General features: G+C 41.6%; 1 long non-coding RNA gene across 2 annotated transcripts; it reads right to left on the bottom strand.

Moving 5' to 3' along the window:
• Positions 1–13,612: 13,612 nt before the first annotated feature.
• Positions 13,613–16,358, bottom strand: LOC129644980 (uncharacterized). 2 transcript variants are annotated; one of them, XR_008711099.1, is made up of 3 exons: positions 15,192–16,358; positions 14,936–15,065; positions 13,613–13,820 (listed from the first exon to the last, which is right to left on the bottom strand). It is a non-coding gene; the product is annotated as an uncharacterized LOC129644980 (long non-coding RNA). The 2 variants fall into 2 exon arrangements; XR_008711100.1 differs by having other exon boundaries at positions 14,936–15,010; positions 15,335–16,358.
• Positions 16,359–22,048: the final 5,690 nt, after the last annotated feature.

Genomic DNA, 22,048 nt, shown 5'->3' with positions numbered 1-22,048 from the left:
TATCTAAAGTCACAAAACTCTGGGGGTAAATGTAGATTAGAAAAGAGGTTCAAGGACTAGGTCTTGGGGAGTCCAGAGAATTGAGTTTGGGGATGTGAAGGGGGAGTCAGCAAAGGAGACTGAGAAGTGGCCAGTGAGTTAGAAGAACCAGGAACTTACCCTGGAAGTTGAATTCCTTAGTTGAGAAAGAAGTAGTCAGTTAGAGTTAAGACTGCCTATAGAGCAAGTAATGTGGGAGGACTGAGAAATGGATATTGGATTTAGCAATATGGAGGTCATCAATGAGCTTGATAAGAGGAGCCTTTGTGGTAGGACAGACGTTGAGTCCAAATGGAATGGGTTCATGAGGGAAGAAGAAAGGAGAAATTGGAAACAGAGAGAAGAGATAACACTTTTTGGAAAGTTTAGCTAAAGAGAAAGTGGGAGTCAAGGGAAAAAGTTTAAAGGGAAAAATTATAGCACATTTGTATACTGATAGGAATTTTTTGTTGGGAGTGGTGGAGGGGAGGGGAGGGCAAGAGAAAAATGGGAGAATTGATAGAGTGGTGTTTCTTTTTTTTAGTTTATTTATTTGGCTGCATCAGGTCTTAGTCATGGAAGACAGGCTCTTTGTTGCCTCATGCGAGATCTTTCGCTGAGGTGCATAGACTCCAGATGCAGCGAGTGGACTCAGTAGTTGGGGTGCATGGGCTTAGCTGTTCCACGGTATGTAGGATCTTAGTTCCCTGACTAGGGATTGAACTGTGTCCCCTGCACTGCAAGACAGATTCGTCGTCACTGGACCACCAGGGAAGTCCCTGGAGCTGTGTTCTTGAGTCAGTGGAAAGCAGCAGGAGTGTATGCACAAATGGAGGAACTGGCCTAAGCTAGCAGCCCGGGTCATTCATGCTCAGTAACAGAAGTAAGATGGGACACATGGGATTGGAATTGTGGGAACATCTGAGGGCTCCTGTTTTTTCAGTGAAACTGGAAGCAGGTTTATTGGCTGAGAATAAAGATGGGGAGAGGGTATTACAGGTTTTTAGAGAGAGAAGAAGGTATGAAACTGTTGCCTAGAAAAGCAAGATGGTGAAAGGTCTAGAGAGAGGTAGCAGATGCCAGCAGGCACGGGTGGCCCACTTAAGGTCAAGAGTTTATAGTGAGACTAGAAACATGGTCAAGTGCTTTTCCCAAGGCAGTGCAACTGCAAAGGCATGGGCACAGAGTAGTAAGAAAGCTGAAATCAGCCAAGATTTGGATTTTGCCAAGCAAACATCATAAAGAGAGAGAGAAATGGGGGAAAGGATTCAAGAAAATATATGAGAGTGATTATAGTGATCAACTATGGAATCTAATCCAAGGAAGGAGGGAAGTAAGGACATGAAAGAATCAGAGCGACAGTTTGAAAAAAAAAAAGAGGGCTGGATTTGTGTGTCCTAGTGGAGTTGAAGAATTATTGGTTTGGGGTAGCAAAGAGATAAAGAGCTGAAAAGATAGAAGGTAGTGATTGAGATGAAGAGATGCTGGAATTTGAAATTAAGATGTTTCAGTATTCAGCAATAAGAATGTATTTATTACTACTGAATTATATAGTTAGACATGGTTAAAATAGTATGTTTTATATTATGTGATTTTACCATAAAGAAAAGCTTAAAAAAAAAGATGTTTCAGTAATTGGTGAAGACAAAGTCTAGAGGTGTATTTTGGGTTGAACTGTGTTCCCTTGAAATTCATATGTTGGTGCCCCATAACCTTAGAACGTGACTATATTTGGAGAGAAGGCGTTAGTTAGAGTGAGGCTGGTAGTGTGGACCTTAATCCAATCTGACTAATGTCCTTGTAAGAAGAAATCTGAACACACAGAGAGATACCAGAAGTGCCTGTGCACAGAGAAAAGACCATAGGAGGACTCAGCAAGAGGATAGTCATCTGCAAGTCAAGACGAGAGTCTCAGGAGAAACCAAGCCTGCCCACATCTTGATCTTGGACTTCTAGTCTCCATTACTGTGAGAAAATGCACTTCTGTTGGTTAAGCCACCTATTCTGTGCTATTTTGTCATGGCATCTCTAGCAGACTAATACAAGGTGTGACCATGGGAGTGAGTAGCTGAAGTAGGGTGGCTACTTTACCCCAAGCAAGAGAATTGTAAGAAAGCAGTGGAGACGATTGGATATTGCACTAATGCCTTGAAATGAATATTAAAATCAATGATTATGACAATGGCAGTCCGAGAGACAATGACTGTGAGCCTGGTACTAAAATCTTCAAGAAACAAAAGAAAGTAACTTTGATGGGAAGTGAACTGAGGTGGGGCAGAAGACTGCAGTATCATCTAGCATTGAAATGTACAGTCTCTCCAGCCAATAGTCAACCATCTCTCTCCCATCAACTTTTAAGCAAAAATGTTGAAAAAAAATGAAAATGCTTGATTTGGCTTTTAGTTTTAGATTCTAACAGGCACTGAAACAAGGTGAACATGAAGGGGAGAACAGGATAATCTCTAAAGAGGGTAACTGGTTACCAAGAAACCCAGAAAGAATGGTGTTTTACCAGACTTCTTTGTGAGACTCTAAGAGGGTTTAGTTGAAACTTCATAAAAGTTCTTATTGCCAATATTTTGCACTGGAGAGGAGTGACTAAGACCTTTCGATAAAATTTATGGAGAGTGGAATCCTTGAGCAGTTCCTACCTTGTATCAGTGCTGTGGCTTCCAGGAATTTTTAGTGTCAGCAAGGTGAGCTCCCAATCAGAGCCCCCCCTCAAAATTATCATAATGAATTGACATCCATTGAGTATCTTTGTCCTAGGCACTGTGCTAAAAGCTTTCACATACATTAAAAACAATCACAAAATGAATTCTCACAGTTATACTGAGGTGAAGGCCTTAACTCCATTTTGCATGTAAAACAATGGCTCTGAGAAACATTTTTAAAACTTTGCCCAGGAACTAGAAGTTAAGCCCAAGACTTAAGACATAATCTTTGGACTCTTCCACCATGTTCACCTGATATACCTCTATATATTAAACCCCCTCTTCTTCATTGCAAATTATTTTCTTCTTTTTAAAAAAATGATTTTATTTAAGTGTATTTATTTATGTTTGGCTGCCCTGGGTCTTTGTTGCTGTGTGCAGCCTTTCTCTAGTTGTGGTGTGCCAGCTTCTCATGGTGGTGGCTTTTCTTGTTGTAGAGCACAGGCTCTAGGCACGTGATGTGTTTAGTTGTGGAGCAAAGGCTTAATTGCCCCACAGCATGTGGAATCTTCCCAGACCAGGGATCGAATCCACATCCCCTGCATTGGCAGGCAGATTCTTAACCACCGGGGAAGTCCACAAATAGGTTTCAAGTTTGGATATTTGGATTCCTTGATAATGGCTGCCTACATTGCTATTTTGAAGACACGTTGGTTTCAATGGGAGAAACATACAGGCCAGATAGTTTGGCTAGATAGATTGCTGATGTCTGTGGACATGGGGTCACGGAAAAGCAATGCGCCTGGCTACTATTTCCCAGTCTTAGTCAAGCCCCAAAAGATGTCTCTAATGATGCTTCCATGTCACAGATAGCTATAGATATTTTTTTGGGGTGGGAGGTGTAGGATCCATCACCATTTGGAAGACTGACAGGAGTGAATGAAGAGGGTATGAAAAACTTGATAAAGTTGTGAAAAGGGGAGATGAATAAGCTCCTTGGCTTTGGTTATCTCATTAACGAGAGCATCTAATGAAGTCTCCCTGGACAATTTAAAAAGTTATTTAATTTCATTCCTAAGAGAGCTCATTCTTAACCTGTCTCCTTAAAAAAATATCTGGACTTATTTTAAAAGAACCTTCCTAAAGCCATGTGTCTCCAGCAAAATCCCAATTTTCTTGCCAAGAAATTCTTCCTAAATCAGGATTTTCTTGCTAGTCCTCCAGGAACCAGGAAGCATCACTGGTTTGCTGTGCTTACTGGCTGCTTTTGGCTTTGGTTTTCTGTTCTCAACAGCGGAGCTGAGGAAATCCGCAGGATGTCTGCTATGAAGGGATGGGGTGACTCAGGAGGAAACACTCCACCTAAAATAGTCTTGGTGTGCAGTTTCTGAGTCACTCTGGGATCAGAATTAATATATGATCCTGGAATTAATCCCACAGGTGGTGGGAAGTGGAGAAGAAGGAAGTATCTGAAAGAAGTTTATCAAAGAGAAAAATCTGCCACCAAGATAAAAGCTGAATTGCAGAAAAGGCTAATATTCAGAAAGAAAGTTCATTCTGGGAGTTCAGAGTAGATGCGTTGGGATTTCCCTCATTTCACCGTGGGCACAAAGTTCTGGTCCCAGTCCAGTATAGGGACCCACTGGGAATGGATGTTTCCTTAAAAGCACAGCAGGAAAGCAGCAGTTGAATAGCTGTGTAAACAGAAATGGACCACTGGAATGCAGTCCCCTTGATTTGGGTGTTTATAATTCTTTCTCTACAATTATCTGGTCCAAAATGTCTATAGGGCTGCTAGATTCTATGCTTATCACCAACAAATGATAAATATCTAGCCTATTGCCTCCTGAGAGACAGGAAGGCATATATTAATGCAATTTTTATCCACAGCTCCCCAAGCAATATTCTGTATTTGGAATGACCTCTCAGAACCTTGTTGTACTTCCCTTTACCCTCTTCTCCCTGGCTCCCAGCCCTGAGTCCATTTATTTACCCCAGCTCTTCACAGTGAAGAGAAACCATATTCTGTCATTTATTCCTTTTTTTAAAAAAGATTTTTAAAAGTCTTTTTTAAAGACCATTTTAAAAATGGACCATTTTTAAAGTCTTTATTGAATTTGTTACAATTTGTTGCTTCTGTTTTATGTTTTGATTTTTTGGCCATGAGGCATGTGGGATCTTAGCTCCCCAATCAAGGATCAAAGCCCCATCCTCTTTTGGAAGGTGAAGTCGTAACCACTGGACTGCCAGGGAAGTCCCAGGCCCTCATTTATTCTTTGAATAGATATTGAGCAAATACTACAAAGCAGGGAGACTACCAAGGCAAAGAACACTAGTCCTTGCCCTCAAGATGCTCTGCCCAGAGTCTGGTAGAATAAATAGAAAAGTTCAACAAAACCTTTGTAATACAAAATCTTGGCTCTCCAATAGATTTAAGCAAAAGCTTCTGGAAAGTACAGAAATTCACAGGAACCTGCCTGAATGGAGCTGGGAGTTCATTGAAGATTCCTTGGAAGGGCAGGGACAGAACTGAATCATCTAGCTTAACAGAAGCAGGTAGCAGGGCAAACTGATACCCAATCCAAGATAAATGCTCACTGGTGGATAAATGCTATGTATAAAGCTCGATGAGATCTTGATTTGGAAAACAAATGTGATGAAATACATTTTGGGGACAACTGGGAAAATATCAATGTAAATAATGTTAGACAATATTAAAAGTGGCTTTAAGCTTTTTTGGGAGATAGTGGAGGTATAGTTATAAAGTAGGTTGTTCTAGTTTTTAGGGGACAGATATGCCTGAAACATATTTAGCAAGTGGTTTAGCAAAAATCTGAAATCTGAAATGGCTTTGCGGAAGAAGAAGGGGGAGACGAAGAAAGGATGCAATGCAGACAGACAAATGAAGCAAATGTAACAAAATGACAACAATTGTTGAACTGAATTTGGATGTTCATTGTCCTAGTTTTTAACCTTTCTGAATTTGTGAAAGTTTTCATGAAAAATAGTTGAAAAAAATAGTTCCCTGGTAGACAGTTGAGTAAATACCAACACTACCCAAAATTCAGAGGGTACTTTCATCTTGGGAATACAAAATAGAGAATAAATGCTCTGCCCAAACAATTGCCTTCGGCTGCACAGAAGCACTGAATCTGGAGAGAACATGGTCCATGCTGTAACTTGGAGTCAGTATAGCTTGGGTGTGTCCAGCTGCCCAGGTAGGACACAATGGATGTTGTTGGTGGAGGGGGTTGGTGAGAAGGAACTCAGAGCTAGAAAAGTCTGAGCTGTATGTCAGTCTGGAGAGCCTGAGAAACTTGTCAGTCTGACTTTGACTTACCCTGAGAAAGTCAAAGTCACCAAAGAGTGAAGGACATTTTAGAGACTGGTTCTGGTTTCAATTTGAAGGATAAATCAGAGTTTGGAAGGCATGGAACCAAGAGATCATTCCAGAAACTACTGCAGCGATTTCATCAGAAATAAAGAAGGCCAAATACTGGTGAGGATGCAGAGCAGCAGAAATTCTCATTTTTGCTGATGGGAATGCAAAATGGCACAACCACTTGGGAAAACAGTTTGGCAGAGTCTTACAAAATTAAATGTACACATACCATATAACCCCAACAATCTCACTCTGAGATATTTATTCAAGAAAAGTGAAAATATGTTTAGGGATGTTTAGAGCAGCTTTTTTCATAACCACTGAAACCTGGAAGCATCAACTGGTGAACAGATAATAAATAAATTTTACATTCATGAATGAATACTATACAATAAAGATGAGTGAACTACTGATACCACAGCAACTTGGATGACTCTTAAAAGCATTATGTTAGATGACAGAAGCCAGACTATATGCTGGATGATTCCATTGATAGGACATCCTGAAAAACACAAAGCTATTGGCATAGAAATAAGATCATTGTTTTAAAGGGGCTGGTGTGGAGGGAGGAGTTGATTATAAAGAGGCACATAGAACTTTCTGGGTGATAGAAATAGTTTATATAGCATTTTCATTGTGGTGGAGATAACACAGTTGTATACATTTATCAAAGCTGTGTACCTATAAAGTGTGAGCTTCATTATATAGAAATCATATCTCAACATACTCCACTTTAAGAAAAAAGAGAAAAAGAATAATAAGACTTGAGGAATGACTGAATAGAGAATAAAGGAAAGAAAAGCAAGATATATTTCAATGGTCAAGAAAACATAAATACTAATAAAAGAAGCAGTACCTGATATAGCCAGTTAACTGCTGCAAGAATGAAATGCTGAACTGAGTTACATTGAGGAGTATTTCAGAATGTATTAAAATAATTTCATCCATTCTTATGTTATTACTTTAGTGGCCAATTTGGCACAAGTCTGAGGAAAGTGTTACTAACTTTTAAAAGCATATAATGGATTCTTGAGAAGTTTATGTTCTGGGAATACACAGAGAAAGTTCTGTGTATATAAATATGCATGCCTATGTCTGTCTCAAAGCATCTGATGATACTTTTCCTTGGAATTTGTTTTTCACTGATTTTATGTTCTTTAAACAATTAAAATGTATCAAAATACTTTATTACTTCTAATTAATAATAGTACTAAATATTAATTTTAAAATGAAAAATGCCTATAATACAGTGACAGAAGTGGGCATGGAGATAGTTTGGAGAGAATTTAAGAAGGTAGAATCTTTTCCAAGAAGTGATTTTTCAGGTAAGATATGCTTGCACACGGGCATATGGACCAATCAAGTAAGAATACTATTTGTAAAGAGAAAGGACTGGAAATGATCTCACTCCCTACCAGTAGGAAACTGGTTAAATAAATTATGGCATCATTCTTGCCATATAATGGCAGTCTATATAATAATGGAATACTATACAACTGTTAAAGTGAGATAAATCTATATGTGCTGATATGCAATGACGTCTGAGTTAGAAAAACACAGAACGTTACATTACTATTTATATAATAAAAAGATATGATCTATCTCTCTATCTAGATACCTATCTACATGCATATACTATATAGGTGAAGGATATCTCTGGAAGACCATGACAAGGAGCTGTTTTATCTGTCACGATCCATTCAGGAGACAGAAATTGCACAATAATTTGAGTAGTGAAGCTTTAATGTGGAAAATGATGAATAACTTACTAAATGTAAGAGAATTCTGAAGAAAACTCTAGGGCTTCCAACACTGAGAAGACTTAGCTGTGGAGTTTGCCTTAGGGCTGTAAGAAGCCAAGACTCCACTCTTGAAGGAGTGTGCTCATAGCATGGCGGCAGCAGGTGGAAAAGTACCCGGGGTGCTGGCTTCCCTTGCTAGGATCACGGCAGCAATGCTTTGTTTGTTTGTTTGTTGATCTGTCACCTCAGGCAAGGGAAACAAAAGCAAAGAAAAGCAAATGGGACGTAATTAAATTTAAAAGCTATCTCAAGAGTGAAGAAAACTACCAACAAAATAGAAAGACAACCTACTGAATTGGAGGAGATATTTGCAAATGATATGTCTGATAAGAGGTTAATAAATAAAATACCTGATATGAAGAACTGACTCATTGGGAAAGACCCTGATGCTGGGAAAGACTGAAGGCAGGAGGAGAAGGGGACGACAGAGGATGAGATGGTTGGATGGCATCCAGAGTCTCCCAGAGCTTGCCTAAGTTCATGTTCATTGTATTGCTGATGCCATCCAACCATCTCATCCTCTGACACTCTCTTCTCCTTATGCCCTCAATCTTTCCCAGCATCAGGGGCTATTCCAGCAAATCGTCTATTCACATCAGATGACCAAATACTGGAGCTTCAGCTTCAGCATCAGTCCTTCTAGTGAATATTCAGGGTTGATCTCCCTTAAGATTGACTGGTTTGATCTCCTAGCTGTCCAACAAGGGACTTTCAGGAGTCTTCTCCAGCACCACAGTTCAAAGGCACCAATTCTTTGGCATTCTGCCTTCTTTATGGTTCAGCTCTCATAACCATATGTGACCGCTGGGAAGACCTTAGCTTTGACTACACAGACCTTTGTCAGCAGAGTAATGTCTCTGCTTTTTAGCATACTGTCTAGGTTTGTCATTGCTTTCTGGCCAAGAAGCAATCTTCGGATTTCATGGCTGCAGTCACCGTCTGCAGTGATTTTGGAGCCCAAGAAGAGGAAATCTGTCATTACTTCCACATTTCCCCTTCTATTTGCCATGCAGTAATGGGGCCAGATGCCATGATTTTAGCTTGTTTGTTTGTTTCTTTAATATTTAGTCCCCTTCAAGGATCACTGCCTTGTTGGGGTGAAGGGGATTGTGTAACTCAATGAAGCTATAAGCCATGCCATAGAGGGCCACCCAAGACAGACAGGTCATAGCAGAGAGTTCTGACAAAGTGGATCCACTGGAGGGAATGGCAAACCACCCCAGCATACTTGCTGTGACAACCTCATATATATGAAGTTGAACTGAATAAAAAGCAATAAAGAAGACATACTGATGGCCAGCAGGCACATGAAAAAATGCTCAACATCACTAATCATCAGAGAAATGCAAATCAGATCTACAGTCATATATCATCTCTGTTGTAATGGCTATCATCACAAAGATCACAGGTAACAAATGTTGCTGATGATATGCAGAAAAGGGAACCTTAGTTTACTGTTGGTGGGAATGTAGATTGGTGTAGCCACCATGAAACGGTATAGAAGTTCCTAAAAAAATTAAAAACTGATCTACCATTTGATTCAGCAATTCCATTCCTCAGTAGATGTCCAAAGAAAATGAAAACACTAATTTGAAAATATGTATGTACCCCAATGTTCATAGCAGCATTATGTTCAACTGTCAGACTATGTACGCAACCCAAGTGTCCATCAGCAGATGAAGAGACAAGGTGTGATATGTATATATGAAATATTAATGAAAGATTCTTCAGTCATAAAAAAGAATGAAATTTTTATCTTTGCAGCAATATGGATGGATCTGGAGGTTATTATTCATAGTTAAGTAAGTCAGAAAAAGACAAATGTTTTCTATTTCACTTATATGTAAAATCTAAAAAAAGAAACGAATGGATATAACAAGTAATAAACAGACCCATGGGTATAGAGAACAAACTAGTGATTACAAGTTGGGGAGGGGCAAGATAGACAGAAGTGATTAAGAAGTACAAACTATTATGTATAAAATAAATACTATACAAGGATTAATGAATAGCACAGGGAAGGTAACCATTATTTTAAAATAACTTTTTAAAACTTTTTTTGGGGCCATGCCATGTGGCCTGTGGGATCTTAGTTCCCTGACCAGGGATTGAACCTGTGCCCCCTGCATTGGGAGCATGAAGTCTTAACCACTGGACCACCAGGAAAGTCCCCATAATAACTTTAAATGGAATATAATGCGTAAAAATATGGAGTTGAGGTGTTGTATACCTACAACTAATATAGCATTGTAAATCAACTGCACTTTAATTAAAAAAAAAAAAAAAAAAAAAAAGAACTGTGGCTCAGATGGAAAAGAATCTGCCTGCAATGCAGGAGACCTAGGTTCGAACCCCTGGAGAAGGAAATGGCTACCCACTCCAGTATTCTTGCCTGGAGAATTTCCTGGATTGAGGAGCCTGGCAGGCTACAGTCCATAGGGTCACAAAGAGTAAGACATGACTGTGTCACTAACACACTAGGGCTGAGAAAGGGTACCCAAGAAAGGGATGAACTTGGAAGAGTGAGCTTCATTGGACACAGACCTCCTTGGAGAAGGGGCAGCTCCACTGATGCTGGAGTATTTTGCTAGATTGCTGGATTGCTTGAACTGGTTCACAGTCGACAAACTTCAGGTCATAGGCCAGGCTGACAAGCGGGGAATTCCTCAACTGGGAAACCTGGAGGCTGATGCTTGTGGGAAAGAAATCACTTGCCAGGGGGTAGGGTGGGAGAGCTGATGAAATTCAACCAGAAACTGCCTTGTGGCAAGAGCTGTGGAACTTGATGGGAAACTGCCTGGGCCACGACTGGACTCACTGGAAAGCTGCCAGGAAGCTGTTTTACAGAAGTGTCTCTGAGATGGCCCAGGGGAAGCCGGCCGGGGTGCCCACGGAACTTGCTGGATGAGATCCAGTGTCGGGACCAGCCTAGCGCCACAGGAGCAAGACCAGCAAGCCCACAGAACCAGGAAAAAAAGCCTATTTGTCCTCCAGAGTCTCTCAGCGTCCTCTACTGGCAAAGTTTAACACTGTGTCAGCTGGCAAGGGAAAGATGTTTCATTATCACGGCAGAGAAATGAAGGGGCGATTTGGGACTAAAAGGTAATACATTCATAAATGCCACAGCTGGTAACAATTGTACCTGGGGAGGAAAAGTGGTTGATCAGGCTCAGATGTGAAAGAGAAATTTACATTTCAATGCACGTCTTGCTACTGTTTGATTTGGCAGAGGGGCATTGCAAAATTTCTTTAATGCATTATACTGAATTTCATATTGTAAAATAATAATGCTGTTGATGATAGTAGTATGCCAGTCATCATTCCAAATGCTTTAACTATACTAAATCAGCTAACCTTTCCCAGAGCAGTTACTCTTATTAGACCCAGTTTTTATACTGGAAAAAACTGAGGCACAAAGAGGTTAAGGAATTTGTTCAAGATTAGCTGTCAAGTTGTCATGGTGACTGCAGTCATAAAATTAAAAGATGCTTATTCCTTGGAAGAAAAGTTATGGCCAACCTAGACAGCATATTAAAAAGCAGAGACATTACTATGCCAACAAAGTTCGATCTAGTCAAAGCTATGGTTTTTCCAGAAGTCATGTATGGATGTGAGAGCTGGACTACAGAGAAAGCTGAGTGCCAAAGAACTGATGCTTTTGAACTGTGGTGTTGGAGAAGACTCTTGAGAGTCCCTTGGACAGCAAGGAGATCCAATCAGTCCATCCTAAAGGAAATCAGTCCTGAATATTCATTGGAAGGACTGATATTGAAGCTGAAGCTCTAATACTTCGGCCACCTGATGCGAAAGAAACCCTGATGCTGGGAAAGATTGAAGGTGGGAGGAGAAGGGGTCAACAGAGGATGAGATGGTTGGATGGCATCACTGACTCAATGGACATGAGTTTGAGTAAGCTCTGGGAGTTAGTGATGGACAGGGAAGCTTGGCGTGCTGCAGGCCATAGGGTCACAAAGAGTTGGACACGACTGAGCAACTGAACTGAACTGAGCAACTAACACTTTCACACTTTCATGGTGTAAGATAGATATCTAGTTTTATCATTTTTGAAGTGGTAGTTCAGTTGTCCCTACAGCATTTTTTTAAAGTTAATGTTAATATTTTTCCTAGTGACTCCCTTAATCATTTACTAAATTTCCATATATACTTGGGTTTATTTTGAGATGTTTAGCCTGTTCCATTGGTCTGTACATCTATCTAGTCATATATTTTTTAATTGAAGTTTAGTTGATTTACAACATTAATATATGAAAAGCAAATCTGTGGTTATCAAAGGGGAGAGGAACAGAGAGTGGGACAAATTAGGGGTATGAGATTAACAGATACTGAAGGACGAAACAGACAGAGCTGGACTCCATCTTCGGCCTGTTCATGCTGATCCTGTTTGGCCACCTCTCCAATGGACTCTGAACTCTGTGCTTAGAGCCTATGGAAACTACAATAGAAGGATAAGACCCCTTCTGGACAGGGGAATCCTGAAGATCACATGCAGGTTACTCATGGCCTAAGAGAAAACATACTCTAATCACCCCTGCCTCCGGACAGGTCATAAATTCTTTCTGTATCTATCGGAATGTAACCGCAGGCTTTTGATTATTAACTGTTTGAACACATAACACATGAATGATGGGGTTATTGTGATTGTATTTACCCTTCCTTTGTTTTATGTAAGTCTCAAGGAAATTGGGGTGGTGGGTTCAGACATGTACACATGGGGTATAGAAGGTTTTCACAAATGCTGGTCGGGGTCCTTGGCTAAGAGGAGACTCTGCCTTGGGCCCGCCGGTGTAATAAACTGCGTTCCACTATCTGCATTGTCCTTCTGAGTGAGTTTGTTTCCCAGAATGCATGGCTACAACAATATCATCTATTCATGATATATTTTAAAAAATCATATGCAAATGTTATTCCCCATTACTCTTGAAAATGAATTTTTGTAAAAGTTCAGTGTACATGTACCTGATGACTAGTGGAATTGTTAGGGGAAGCAGATTGATTGAAACTGCTCATCCTGGCCAGGCACCATGGTTACCATTGGCATGAGCTGTTTTACGACAGGAGGTCCTGGTAAGAAACATGGAACCACCAACTGGAAGAGTTCAGGAAAGGTCAAAGGGTGAACTATATGCCCAACCACCTCCCAGAATCCTTCTGTTTGGCGTCCATCTTGGCTGAGTAATGTGTGCACCACCAGGAAGTACTCTGAATTAGAATAATTGGCCAAAGACAACTCGGAAACTAATCCATCACCGTAAAACCTTGTGAGCCAGGTGGCAGAGCAGTTCTCCTGTGTTCTCTTGCCCTACTCCACCTGGGCACCCTTTCCCAATAAAATCTCTTGCTTTGTCAGCACATGTGTCTCCCCAGACAATTCATTTCTGAGTATTTGACAAGTGCCCACTTTTGGGCCCTGGAAGGGGTCCTCCTTCCTGCAACAGAATGTGGGAGTTGAAATAGAGGAAAGTATCCAAGCTGACTCCCAGACTTCTTTCCTATTTGCCATGAGTTGGTAGTAAAGCTGTTTGTCAACAGGAGCCAAGGAAAGGGTGTAAAGAAAGCAGATCAACAAAGAATGGAAACCCTGCATCACACCAAGAGTATGCACAGGAAGAGGAAAACAAGAAAGGACTGAGAATGCACAGTTGAAGAGATGCGTAAGAGTCTCCTAAGGCCAGCATAACAAATCACCACAAACTGGGTGGCTTAGAACAGCAGAAATTTATTGTCTTACAGTTTAGGAGTCTAGAGGTCCAAAATCAAAGTGCCAGCAGGTTTGGTTCCTTGGAGTTTCTGAAGCCGAATCTATTCTATGCTGAATCATCCAGCTTTGGTGGTTGCTGGCCAATCATTGGCATTCCTTGGCTTGAGCTGAATCCTTTCAGTCTCTGCTTCTGTCATCACATGGCCTTCATCTTTCTGTCTTCACATGGACTTCCTATAAGAACACTGAAAAGTGAAACTGAAAATCACTCAGTCATGTCCAACTCTTTGTGACCCATGGACTATACAGTCCATGGGATTCTCCAGGCCAGAACACTGGAGTGGGTAGCCTTTTCCTTCTCCAGGGGATGTTCCTAAACCAGGGATGGAACCCAGGTCTCTCGCACTGCAGGCGGATTCTTTACCAACTGAGCTATAAGGGAAGCCCATAAGAACACTAGTCACTGTATTAAGGCTTATCCTAATCCATCTAACTAACCATCTTAACCAATTACATCTGCAAAGATCCTATTTCCAAATAAGGTCACAGTCTGAGGTTCTCAGTTCAGTTCAGTTCAGTCGCTCAGTCGTGTCTGACTCTTTGCCACCCCATGAACCACAGCACGCCAGGCCTCCCTGTCCATCACCAACTCCTGGAGTCCACCCAAACCCATGTCCATCGAGTCAATGATGCCATCCAACCATCTCATCCTCTGTCATCCCCTTCTCCTCCTGTTTTCAGTCTTTCCCAGCATCAGGGTCTTTTCAAATGAGTCAGCTCTTAGCATCAGGTGGCCTAAGTATTGGAGTTTCAGCTTCAACATCAGTCCTTCCAGTGAACACCCAGGACTAATCTCCTTTAGGATGGACTGGTTGGATCTCCTTGCAGTCCAAGGAACTCTCAAGAGTCTTCAACACCACAGTTCAAAAGCATCAATTCTTCGGCACTCAGGTTTTTTCACAGTCCAACTCTCACATCCATACATGACCACTGGAAAAAACCATAGCCTTGACTAGACGGACCTTTGTTGGCAAAGTAATATCTCTGCTTTTCAATATGCTATCTAGGTTGGTCATAACTTTCCTTCCAAGGAGTAAGCGTCTTTTAATTTCATGGCTGCAGTCACCCCAGTATAAGAAGGGAGAAAACCAAGGGGGTAGAAGCAACATGAAAATCAAGGGGAGTCAATGTCAGGTCTAGGGCCTTAGAGACATCAAGTGAAACATGCCCAGAGAATCATCCCCTGCTGGCCATCTTCTTGCCTCCACTATCAACCACCCAAATTGCCTTTCAGCTGCTATTAATAAAAACTCAAGTGTGTCCTGCTCCCAGGTCCTAGCCTTGCTAAAGCTGTCCTTACCTGTCCTGGTTCCTGGGCACCATCTCATCCTTCACGTCTCCTCTTGGAGCCCACAGGGCAGGATTCACACCCATCCTAGACAAATGTAGTATATCTAGTGCCTTTCACTATGCTTCGTGCATAGCTGATTCTTAATAAAAATTTTTTAATGAATGTATTAATTAAAGACATTGTGCAAAGCCCGTTATCCAATAAGTTGCTTGTTATTGTTATCATTTGCCATATTTTCTTCTTACCAATAAATCAAACAGCTCACCTTCTGGTACATATTTACATAACGAAACTCAGCTCTAGCCTTCTGTGGAATGTGGACTCTCAAACTGGTTATTTCATTGTTAATTTCCCAAATAAAAAAATTTTCATATGAAAAAGTTTATTTAACACTTACAAGGTACTTACAGTGTTCTGGCTGTTTTAGGCATTTTATAAATATTAACTAATTTAATTCTTATAACAAGTTAATGACTTTTATGTACTTTTATTATCTCTAGTTAATGAAAAAGGAAAGAGGCACAGAGAGGTTAATTTTTTGACTGAAGTCACACAGTTGGTAAGAATTAAAACTGGGATTCAAACAAGGCAATGTGACTCTAGATGGAGTCTGTGTGTTGCAGGAAGGCGGACCCCTTCCAGGGCCCGAAACTGGGCTCTTGTCTAACACTCGGAAATGAATTGTCCAAGGAGACACATGTGCTGACAAAGCAAGAGATTTTATTGGGAAAAGGCACCCAGATGGAGAGCAGTAGGGTAAGGGAACCCAGGAGAACTGCTCTGCCGCGTGGTTTGCAATGTCGGGTTTTATGGTGATGGGATTAGTTTCCAGGTGGTCTTTGGCCAATCATTCTAATTCAGAGTCTTTCCTGGTGGCTCACGCATCGCTCAGCCAAGATGAATGCTAACGAGAGGGATTCTGGGAAGTGGATGGACACGCGGTGTCTCCTTTAGACCTTTCCCGAACCCTTCCAGTTGGTGGTGGCTTATTAGTTCCATATTCCTTATCAGGATCTTTTGTCATAAAACAACTCATGCAAATGGTTACTATGGTGCCTGGCCAGGGTGGGAGGTTTCAATCAGTGCGCTTCCCCTAACATGTGCTCTAGCCGGCTTCTCAATATACCTTTAACCTTTCCTTAGATGGGCAGTTGCCTTTTCCATATAACCCTTCTTCTGCAGTGTGAGATAAAGAAATCAGCTAGCAGCTTTCTACCGTGGTCCCTACAGACAAGCTCCACCTCTGCATCTAGGTGTTCATAACACAACACACATAACCCCTTAAGAACACGCAATAATGTACACATGCTAGGCAGTCTGAATCAGATTTAGGAAAGTGTTGAAGTAACCAGATTGGGCCCTCGCTGAAGCTTGCTTCCATGTCAGGAAATCAGGACTTTCAGCTAGGTTTCTAGGCTGGGCTCTCCCAGAAAAGGAAGGTTTACATCAACTAATCAGTGTTCTGCTCAGCACAAGGTACCTGACGTGGCTCTAAGCAAGGCTTCTCTTTGCTCTGTGTAAGGAAATAGCCTGGCAATAACCAATCTGCTTTTGCCTAGTGTAACTTTCTTGTTCCAGCTCATGTTGGTCTATAACCACCCCCACCTTGAATTGTACAATTAATTGGAGCTCCTTTCTATCTGCTAGATAGGATACTGCCAGATTCATTAATTGATGAACCAATAAGATCTTTAAAACTTATTCCACTACATTTTGTTGTTTAACAAAAGAAATGCTTTCAAGAGTCACCATAACCTGGAAAGAAATAATTCTGCTAAAACAAACAAACAAACCCAAATCCCAAACGAACAAACAAACAAACAAACAAAACCCCTAGATTTACATAACAAATTAAAACCCTTCATTTGAATGCCCATGACTTCATCCTCAGTAAAACTGCATGGACTTTGTGCTTTATATTTGCATAACAAAAACTCATTACAGTAATTATTTTTCTGCAAAAAAGGGAGTCATTTTTACCAGATAGGCCTAATTCCTAATCATGTTTCTGATCAGTCGCTCAGTCGTGTTCAAATCTTTGCCACCCCATGACTGTAGCCCATCAGGCTCCTCTGACCATGGGATTTCCCAGGCAAGAATACTGGAGTGTGTGGCCATTTCCTTCTCAAGGGGATCTTTCCTTCTCCCTGGAATCAAACTTGCATCTCTTGCACTATCAGGCTGATTCTTTGCAGCTGAACCATTAGGGAAGCCCCCACCTCCTAGATAGTGTTTTGCAGAAGGTTTATCATGATAAGTTACTGATTAGAATAGAAAATAAAGTGCACTGCAGTATTGCTTTTGTGAATCCTTGCATATAGAATCGCTATGTAAAATGGTCTCTATCACAACTTTGCTACAGGGCAGTGGAAAACTTAGCTCTAAATAACAAAAACCATAATTTGCAGGGGATTTTTTTGTTGTCTAAAAAACCGCAATGTCTAATCTCTACTGGGTATTGGATTTCATTCATATAGTATTTTACAGTTTGCAAAATGTTTTCTCAACATAATCTCAGTGACCTAAGAACAGCTCTGTGAGGTTTGCAGGAAGAACGTTTTCACCTCCATAAACACACACAGATAATCAAGCTGAGATGGCATAGGCAGATGGACTTGCACACACTCCCTTGACTGAGTTGTGGCAGAGCTGCTCCTCATATCCATCTTTCTGACTCCAGCTGTTCCAGGCATCCCAGAACTGCTGGCTGAGACACATGCCTGAGTACTGAAAGAACTCACGAATGCCTCAGGAAGTTAGAATTATTGGTCCATCGGTCAGTTTTTAGTGACACATTTTAGCGCTCTCTCCCACTGCTTGTTTCCAAGACAACTTCTAGCACGAATGTAGATATATAAGGAGAAAGCCATTAGCAGCTTCCCTGGTTGCCTGGGACCAAAGGACCAATCTGCTCACTCTTCATACTCAAATTTTCTCACTCTTCATATTCAATTAGACCAGTGGGTTCCAAGTTTGGCTGCACATTAATTCATGATCGAAAATCCTGAAACCCAACGCACAGTCCAGACCAACAGCATCAGACTCTGAGTTGGAATTTGGGCATCTATAGTTTCAAAACTCCCCCCAATGAGTCTGATATGTAGTCTGTATTTGGTCAAGATCCAAAGAGTTAGAGAAACATGGTGAATCTAATCTGGTTTAAACCCACAACTCTTTATTAAATGGATCAACTCTTGATTTGAACACAAGAAAAATACAGGGGTGATCTGATTGGGCTACAAATTTTTGAGTCACCATCATTATTACAATCAAGCTCAATTTACAGAGCACTTCTGCTCAACATTGCACTTTGCCAGTATTATCTGATTAAAACCTCCTTAGATGTGGGTATTATCTCCAATTCTCAGGCGAGGAAACTGAGGTACTTAGGGCTCAGTGACATGCCCAGGATCACACAAGCTGCTAAGTGATGGAACTGAGAGATTCAAATCTAGCACTCAACACACCTAACTTCAGAACAACACTGCCCACCATGTGAATGACTGATTTCATGGGCTGGTTCAATGTTTGGGTATTAATTCTATGCCACTTATTAATTAAATGGCAGCTGAGACTGACTGGAATCTTTCTCCTCTCTCCTCTTTCTGTGCTTGTCTCCAGCCAAGAGAGGCTATGCTTTGTTTGGTACCAATTCAGGGCTTCAATGCCCAGCCCCACCTGATAGACGGTGGGGCTCATACACTCCCTATTGTTTGAGTGTATGACACTCCAAGCCACGTGGTCTATACACAGTTGACTAATTTACACAGCCCTATTCCTAATAAGGGGGCTTCCCAGGTGACTCAGTGAGTAAAGTATCCGCCTGCAATGAAGGAGTCACCAGATCCACCCCTGGGATGGGAAGACCCCCTGGAGGAAAGCATGGCAACCTACTCCAGTATTCTTGCCTGGAGAATCCCATGGACAGAGGAGCTTGGCAACCTACAGTCCACAGGGTCACAAAGAGTTGGAGATGACTGAAGCAACTGAGCACAAACACATATTCCTAATAAATCTATAAGTGATTTGAGAAATCAACGCTGTGGTGTTCAGCTAGAAAAAAAAAAATGAAACATTTCTTCAACAGGAAATCTACAGTGAGTAGCATGAGTAACTTTCCCAGGAAATTCTTAAAATATTAAACAGTTCCGTTTAAGTATGTAGACCCTTGAGCTAAAGTTACCTTAGAGGAAAATGTAATGATCCCAGAGGAGTCCCATTTGAAAGTCAAAAAACTGAGTCCTCCCCCTCTTCCCTGTTCCCCCTTTTCAGAAAACAAGTCGGCGTATCATTTGGTGAAAGAGGAAGTGAAACAAAGCTTGTGTCCAGTGGCCTGGAGCGTGATGCTCAGGACTCCAGCAGAACCTACAAAAGTTAAATGATGTGGTTATAGATTTTCAGAAATGTTAGTCTATTTATAACATTTGTTTCAGAATATATGTAACCAAAACGAATTGTTCCAACAACTCAAAATAGCAATTCTGAAAAAATCCCTGTAGCTCCCTGTAGCCTAGAAATGAGGTCACTGTCTCCCTTTTGAAGCGCTCCCTCTCCAATTATTTAAGTTTGAACGCAGGTTGGCCAGGCAGCCTCAACCCGAGAAAAGGCGTTTGCTGTCTTTACTTCGCTCAGCCACACGGTGTCGCTGTCGAAGACAAGTTGGTTCACCTTAAAATGCTTCCTCTCTGTGAGGAGCCCTTAGGATGCTGGTCCCTAAAAGCGCCACGGGGGCTCTTCACAGAGGTCAGTGACCTCCCTCAGCACTCAGTTCTCCTGTGGACTCCAGCGTGGCTGCCCTTTCAACCAAGGTCTTTTAGCTTCTGTACACCAGGAGTTGGCTCCTGGAGCTCTGAGTCGAAATACATTCTATTGTTCACAGAGCTCCCTCCCAACCTTTCTGCGGTAATTACTGGCCAAGGGCGAAGATGGCAGCATATTTTCTACCATTTATCCTCCTGACTCCCAACTTCCCAAACAAAGGCTCTCTCAATATTGCCTTTCCCTAGGCAGTCTGGGCTATTCACCCTTCATTTACGCGACTCCGTGTGGCATAAATGATATGTGTTCTCTTAAAGGAAAACTCTCCCCAGGAGTCCACAAGGTATTTTCATCCTGGTACACAGGGAAAAGTAGCTTGTAGTTTTCTCACTAAAGAAGTGAAGAGATACAAGAGAAGATCATTTCCTTTAATGGGTCTAAAATAAAATAATACAAAATATATTTCTATCTATCATTTTTATTTTTCAATGAAGTTATAGATTTGTAATACAATAACATTGTGATAGTCAGTGTATCCAGCCCCTTGGGGTGTTTCATCCTTCTATTTCTCCCCAGTCCCAGACCTGTCCCTGTTTTCACAATACTCTGCTTAACTATGATCTGGTCTTATTGTTGTTGTTCAGTCTCTAAGTCATGTCCGTCTCTTTGTGACCCCATGGGTTGCAGCATGCAGTCTGATCTGATCTAATGACATATTTATTGAGAAGGGAGTGAACTCGATCAAGTCAGGGACGGAGGGCCCTGACTTCTAGTCCAGTGCTCTTTCCATCACACAACACTGCATCTCCGTTTCTGGAGAATACTCCCAGCTGGGAAGGTCAAGGATTTTCTTAGATGTTTGATGAGAGGTAGAAATGACTCAAGGTAGATGGGCAAGGCAGACCTCAAGGCATCTGTTCTAGTTTTCTGCATCCCTCCACTGAACACACATGTCTTTTTTCCAGGGACTGATGAGTTCAAACTATAGCCTATCTTCAGAATAACCTCACTCTCCTCCCTACTTTGTCCCTCTCTCTATCCCAGGTACAAAATACCCCCATGTGGGGTTTCCATCAAAACTTACAGCAAACATGTATGATTGTCTTGGCCACCTGGAATTCCTCTTCTCTTTCCTTGGGGAACTGCCCTCTAGCATTCCATGTGATCCTAGTGGGTTTGGCCAGTCCCAACCACCCCTAGTCACCCACTTGTATGATCCATGCCCAGTACTGAGGCCACAAAGAATAGAGAGCCTTGTATGAGGCCTTAAGAATTACAATTCAGAAGACACAGATTCAAATAAATCTAAAGAGTGTTCTGGGGAAAAGAAAAGGTCAAACGCTTAAAAAGACAAAAGCCACAAGGTGGTTAAAGTTGCCCAGTGAAGATTGTGATCCACTCTAACGCACGTCAGAAAATAATTTTAGGGTAGGAGTTTGATAAGTAGACAGGCTACCATGAGTTATGTTAGAGTAAGGGTCTGATAAGTATCTGGCGTAGGACAATGCATGGTCAAAAGGTCAAATTCCATCCAGGCTGAGACGGGTATACGTCAGACTTTGTCAACGGCCTCCTGGCTCTATTTTAGAGTGTTCTCTTGGAAATATTCATTTCATTTTTATTTTCCTTCTACACCAGACAGTCAAGATACCCAAACTCCAGGGCCACAGCAAGTTGGTTTTGTGGCCCAAGTAAGGCAAATATGGCCCCTCCCTGGAATTGTATTTATGGACACTGGAAGAGATGATGCTTTCCTCTGGCGTCCCTAAGCTGGGATGATAAATCATTTAATTCAGGAATTATGTGACACCGTGCATTCTGCCCACACACTACTGCATGGAGGAGGGTCATCTGCAACAAGAGAAATGAAGGCAGCAGGGCAGGTGGTGCAGATGGAAGATGGGAGAGAGGAAGAGGACACGGTGCGCAGACAGCCCTGGGTGAGGCCTGGAGTCTCCTTTCCCAGTCCAGTTTCTGTCACATTTAACATATTGCCCCTTTCAGATTTTTCCTCTGTGCTGTATAATAAGAAATATATTTGGCCTTTGTCTCCAGTTTCTGGCGCGGAGCTCCTAAAACCCTTGGAATTTCCTGAGTGATAGGAATGTCTTTGTTATTCATAATTAACCCCTTTTGGCCAGACCTGAGTTTGTGCTGATGCAGTGACTTAGGGCGACGCCCCTAGAGAGCCTCAGGATGGGGCTGGTCACCAGAAAAACCCAGCGATTAGAGGGTTAGAAGGTTTAGCCCCACCCCACCCACTAGCCTCTGGGAAGTGGAAGGAAGGCTGGAGACGCAGCTTTATAAAAACTCTAGAACAATAAGATTTGATGAGCTTCTAGGCTGGTGAGCACAGCAAGGTGC

The sequence above is a fragment of the Bubalus kerabau genome, chromosome 2 (assembly GCF_029407905.1).
Source record: "Bubalus kerabau isolate K-KA32 ecotype Philippines breed swamp buffalo chromosome 2, PCC_UOA_SB_1v2, whole genome shotgun sequence".
Lineage (NCBI taxonomy): Eukaryota > Metazoa > Chordata > Mammalia > Artiodactyla > Bovidae > Bubalus > Bubalus kerabau.
The sequence above is the reverse complement of the archived record's forward strand: the minus strand, read 5'-3'. Positions and strand labels throughout refer to the sequence as shown.